This window comes from Lactuca virosa, chromosome 8 (genome assembly GCF_052849685.1).
Source record: "Lactuca virosa cultivar CGN04683 chromosome 8, Lactuca_virosa_CGN04683_v6, whole genome shotgun sequence".
Taxonomy (NCBI): Eukaryota; Viridiplantae; Streptophyta; class Magnoliopsida; order Asterales; family Asteraceae; genus Lactuca; species Lactuca virosa.
In genome coordinates this window covers 30366698-30373299 of record NC_136433.1, presented here as the reverse complement: position 1 = coordinate 30373299, position 6602 = coordinate 30366698, and positions in this window count along the sequence as shown.

Genomic DNA, 6602 nt, shown 5'->3' with positions numbered 1-6602 from the left:
AACAATTGAATAAACAAGATAAACCAAAGGACTTCTAGCCTAGCGGTATCGGGTGTTGTCCTCCTCTTTGAGGTTGAGGGTTCAAGTTTCGTCTGAGACATAGGTGGATTTAAGAGTAGTTTAGGAATATACTATATTTGCCGTTAAAAAAAAAGAATAAACAAGATAAAACTTTTAGCTAAAAAAATATGGTTCAGAATACATGAAAGAAAAGAAAATAACAATATCAAGTAGACCCAACAATTTTATACACGACACGAGTTTTCTGTGTATAAATTTAAAAAGTTGTGTTTTGTGTCTATTTTTGTCGACACGAATTTTAAATTCGTGTTTCATATCTTACGCATGTCTAGGACCGTGCCAATGGGTGGACAACATGAACGATGACCTATGACTTTCAATTTTTTAGGGCCCAATTTTTATAGATCTTCTAGTTATAAATGATAAAGATATTTTTTTTGCCTTATGTGTAACTGAGGTAGATTAGATTAGAAGCAACATGCGTCAAAAACGAAATTAATTGGAGCAAAAAACATTAGGAATGCAAAAGTTTTGATTTTCAATTCTATACATTAGTCTTCGACAGTTTGGCTCTCGGTCTCTCACTCTCAAGTCTCACATTTGTCCTCGTTTTTCATTATGGTATTCGCTTAGTTAATTAGACACAATAAAAAAATCTCCAACAATGTTTCTTAAAATCGATACATATATAAAAGAGTGAATATTGGATTTTGAAAATCAATTTTATTTGATTGATTGATTCTTTGCTCTTGCAAACAAACAAAAAACAAGTCTAATTTTTTTATTATGATTTCTAAAGTCTAATTTCCATGATTCTGATTCTTAAAGTTTAATTTATGAAAATCGATTTTCTGATTCTAAATTTTGAATTCTAATTTCTTGATTTTGATTTTACTGGTTTTTGAAAATTGATTTATTGCATTCATAATTATGGAAATCAATTTCTGCTTTTACTAATTCTATAAAAGTGATACCTTATATCGATGTTTTAAAAATCGGTTTCAACCGACCGGTCAAACCGGTTGGACCGAGAACCAGGGGAAGGATCGATTCAACTATTATCGGTTTTACGTCGATTTCTAAACCAGATTGAACTGACCCGTTTTTAGAAAACCCCGGTTGAACCTGTCAAAATAAATCGGTTGAACCGGTTAAACCGAATAAAAACACATAGGAAATAATCATTTGCATAATAAACTTTGATGATTTTTTCAAATCTATTTAGTTTATCTAAATAAAAACATATGATAAATGTTATAAAGTTTTTTGATGTGTTTGTATTTATTTAAAACTATATTTTGTTTAGGTATTATAGTTTATTTTCTTTTTGACGTATATGAATTGATGTAAAACACTAAAACTTATGGTTATAAGTTATTTTAATGTATTCGGATTGATCTACAAACTTATTTTTATGTGTATTTTTAATGTTTGAACTTGTAAACGTCAAATTCATGATTTATATATGTATGTATGTGTATGAAAATCGGAAAAAATATGAAAATTATAGAAACGGATTAACCCAGCGGTCGAACTGATAACAGGTCATCATACCGGTTGAACTAAAAAACCGGTTTTTAAAACATTGCCTTATATTCATGATTCTGAAAATATATTTATTATTATCATGATTTCTTGTAACACTCGGATCAGGTGCAATTTATTGTGATTATTATTAAGTTTAATTTTCATTTTTGGGCCTTCTCACGAAGTGATGAATGCGTGTCACGTCGTGAGGAGTGATTTTGGGTTGTGCACCATTTTGAGGCTCACGACGTGAGCTGTCCAATGCTCACGACGTGAGAGCAGTCTAACGACCAAAACCCTAATTTTTCGGTATTTAAAGGAATGAGAGGGCTAGGGTTGCCCACCCTCAGCCTCTCTCACTCTCTAAGCCTCCAGAAACCCTAATCTCATTCCTCCCCAAGATCCTTTGTCATTTTGGTGTATTTCTAATTTGAAGAATAAGAGAAGAAGAAAAAAGAAGTACTTTAGTGGTGGATTGGGCAAAGTATCTTCATCATCACCATCTTTTCCAGCCTTTGGACCTTTGTAAGTTTCAAAGGCTCCAACTTTATTGTTTATTATGGATAGATCTAGAGTTTTGTCCATCTTATTTATGATATTGCATGATTGAGTGAAGTAGATCCATAAAGTTAGCAACTTTATGGATTCTAGGAGTCCCTAGATCATAATATTGTTAATGTCTGAAAGTTTGTATGGATTTGAGGCATGCATGAAAAATTGAAGCACATTTCTTCACTTTTGACCGAGAAAGAGGTTGGATCATGCATGGTGCATGCATGACCATAAAGGAAACATTTTTATGGACCTTAAGAGTCTCCTTTATCTTCTGGATGAAATAGATTCAAGGACTCAATGGAATAAGAACTTAAATTGGTGACATTTAGCCACAGACAACACTCACGACGTGAGATTCAAGGTCTCATGACGTGAGATTCGAGGAACCCCCGTATTCTGTTAAGATCATTGAAGCTCACGACGTGAGAAAGAGTGCTCATGTCGTGATGATAGCTCATGTGAATTATTTAACTAAGTTAACTAGGCTGGGCCAAGTTGAGTTGGAAACGGACCGAGTACGCTGTCATGATGTGACCAATGCCTGGTCACGACGTGAGGTTGGATATTGTCTTTAAGGGCCGTTGGCTTTGACTTTGACTTTGACAAAGGTTGACCAACTTTGACTTAAGGATATTCTGGGTATTTTGGACTGTGTTGAGAATTGGTCATTTGGTTGGATAGGTGGCGGTTAGAGCTGAGACTCAGAGTCGGGACCTCATTAGCTATCATTCAGATTGTGATGTGAGTTTTCCTCACTATATCCGTGGGTCGAAGGCACCAATGTCGGCCCATTCTGTTATGTATCCTGGTATATAGGATGTTAGCATGCGGTAGTGATCTGTAGATTTGTTATCTGTTACCTGTTGACTGGTTATTTGTTTATATGTTATGCACATGTCGACATGTTATGATATATGGTGAGACTGGACTGCTGTGTGCGTCAGTCAACAAACCGGGGGTATTCCAGCCTGAGGCTAATTGGACCCAACATGTTTTGGTATTCAAGCCCGAGGCTGATTGGATCAAACATGCTTATGATACGAGGGTATTCCATCTCGATGATGATTGGGCACATCGTAGACATGCCTGGTATTCCAGCCCGAGGCTGATTGGGCCATGTATGAGTGTTTGTGTATGTGATTTGTTTGTGTGGTGGTACTTTGGGGGAAATCACTAATCTTTGGCTTTTGGTTTTTATTTTACTGTTTTTGGTATTTCAGATGACCGCGTGAAGGCAAAGGCGTGACCGTACACATCATCCAGTTTTTATGGCATTATGATTTTGGGAAAACTCTGATATTTGATAAACAATTTGAAAACAATGATTTTGTAAACATTTTATGATTATGGGTGTGTTTTGAAAAGTTTTAAACTGTTGTAATTTTTGGGACGTTACATTTCTGGTTTATTTATTTTGTTGTTTCTTTGAAAACTTATTTAATATATTCCTAATTTTGAAAATGAATTTATCATTTTATTCATTTATGATATAGTGATTTTGAAAACCTGATTGTAACGTCCTAAAACCACAGAAACGAACATTTTCAATTCATGTGTACAGTCCTGTCGAGCTCTTCTCATGAACGACATGCAAAATGTTTAATCCACATCTATAAGCATAAAGCTTAGTGAGTTCCCCAGTATACCATATATTGCATCATACATTTAATGTATCCATACAAGTGTTCGGCTCTAGCGCCGAACAACAAAATCTTCTATACACATAAACATACGCAATAATCATACATGAAATAACGGGTCTGCTCCAACCTCCGCATGAATTCTATGGGCAAAATCATAGTCTTGCATCTTGTCATGGGATACCCCATGGAATTTCCCTGTAATTTCATGGGTTACCTCCATGGTCTTACAAGCAAGTGTCATGGGCTACCCCTATGGTCTTTCCCTGCAATGCCATGGGCTACCCCCATGATCTTATAAGTAAGTTTCATGGGCTACCCCATGTTCTTTCCCTGTAATGCCATGAGCTACCCCTATAGTCTTACAAGCAAGTGTCATGGGCTACCTCCATCGTCTTTCCCTGCAATATATAAAGTCATATGTAGTCAGGGATCAGATAGACAATTGAACAGATGATCCACCCGAGAGCGAACAATCAGACAAGAACATCACAATCATGCATTAGACCAAGAGTTCCCAGGCTATCCAACTTAGACTACATAGAACCCAAGATATCACTACCACATAACCATATAGTATAAACTCATAACATAAACTACATAGTACATTCCCTTGCCAACCAGCCTTCCCTAATTACCCTACCCTTGACCACTTCTCAACGGAGTCCTTCGTTAGTAAAACATAACCCTAATAAATGGCCTTCCCCAATTACTCTATCCAAACATAACTCCTAATAGTACCATACAATCAACAGGCAAGACCATACCGGTCTAGCATACCACGACACCAAGTGTCCTAAACTGCACATAGATAACAAAGGAGTTATCCTGGCCACTAGCATAATTTTACTCTAACAATACCTCTATCCTACCATGTGGCATCCCTATTTTTACGGCCTGAAAAGAACTTTTCTTTATGCTTATTTTAAAACAGACTATTCTTTATATTGCAAAATTTGTCCCATAAAAGTATTTTCGAGGAAATGTTTTTCATTGATTATTAAAAATGTAACATTCCGTTTAATAAAATTAAATAAATAAATAAAATGAATAAATAAGTAAATAAATAGATAATAAGCCCGAAGACCCCGAGATGTATTTTGATATTTTAAAATATATTTATATTTTATATTGGCCCCAATCTGCAATAAATTATTAAAGTATTAGTGCAGGGGGTTAAATGTTATAAATTCTGGAAATCGGGGATTAAAGTGTAATTGTTGGACTAGTTATGAATAGATTTATGGATGTTGGGGGCTGTTTGGTAATTTTTGGGATTATGTTTGAATTGAGACACGAGACTTGAACCCGGCCCCCTTCCCTTCCCGTTTTAAGGCTGCAACTCCCAAGGAAACCCTAACCCTAAAATATCCTTGAGCCGCCACCCTTATATCTAATGGGTTTTAGGTACACCAAGTAAACTAGAAAACAATTCCTAAGTTCACATGCAACCTACTTTGGATCTATGTTTTAACTATTGAACATACAACTTTGAATTGCAATACAAGAACCCTAGAGGAGAGAGGCTATTATCGAAAATAGTAAACTAGGGTTTAGGGTTTACATACCTTTCAATTGTTATAGCAAACAATTGATATTCCCTTGATCTTGATCTTGATCTTCTTGGAAGCTCAGCACCACAAATGTAATGCCTCTAATGGAATCACACCCAAGAACTAGCAAGAAGGAAAGTAGAAGAGAGAGAGAGGAGAGGGAGTATGCAATTTCGGCCAGGGTATTCTTCCAAAGAATCAGTACACTAAAATGTGAGCCAGGAGGCTCCTTAAATAGTTGAGGGAACTAGGGTTTAGGGAAAACCCTAGTTATCCTTTGCTTAGGGCCTAAGCAAGACCCAAGGCCTTATCTTGGAGCCCTTGGACGAATTCTCTAGGGTTTCCCCTAGGGTTTTCGTCCACCCCCTTCCAAGGGGGTTCTGGAACCTTCCACTCAACTATTAGTTAATTGCAAACTAGTCCCTACACTTTATAATTAATTCTTTTAACCCCAAAATTAATTCTGATCAATTTCTGGCTAACAATTAATTAAACATAATGATTTCTTATTAATATATTAATCCACTAACATATTAATAAATCATTTATATATATATATATATATATTAATTTATTAATCTTATAAATTAATATCTCTCCTTTCATAATTTCCTTGTCCAATTGCTAGGTTGAGGGCAACCCAAAAGGACTGTGCTGCTATCAATTCAAGTACATACCAATTATAGTTATGGGCTTAGACACCTAATCCAACAGTCTCCCACTTGGATAAGTCTGTAACTATAATTGCTAGTATGCCTTCTAAATTTGACCAGCAAATTGTAGCTTCCAAAAAGCTGCTGCCGAACTCTGACCCAGTCAGTTACGTGTCCTAAGATAAGTGATCATATAACCCTTCGTTCTGCTTGATATCCCCAGACAAAAGACATGGAATGTAATCAATCTGTTTGTCCAGAATCTATGTTTCCCGATTCCTGATTTGTGATGATGTAGGACTTCTAATCGAACACATCAATTTAGTCCTGGCTGGGCCCAGCACATAAGTCAACACCAAATCATCGAGGGGCCCACATATATCGCTTTTCCTGTTAGGGCAAAAGGAACGAATAAACGTTGACTCATATGCTTGTATCTTTTACTCATCAAATTATGCATGACAATACGTTTTATAACACCAAGTTACTGATGCGTTTTCATATCACCAATGCACAACCGACTTTTAAATTACAACTCATATATCTTCGTTTCAAGATTATAAGATATTATCGTCTCAGTATTACTCGTGATGAATTCCATGAAGTAATACTCTGAGCGTGGGTTTATCCAATACTCAAATCTCAATTTCTGA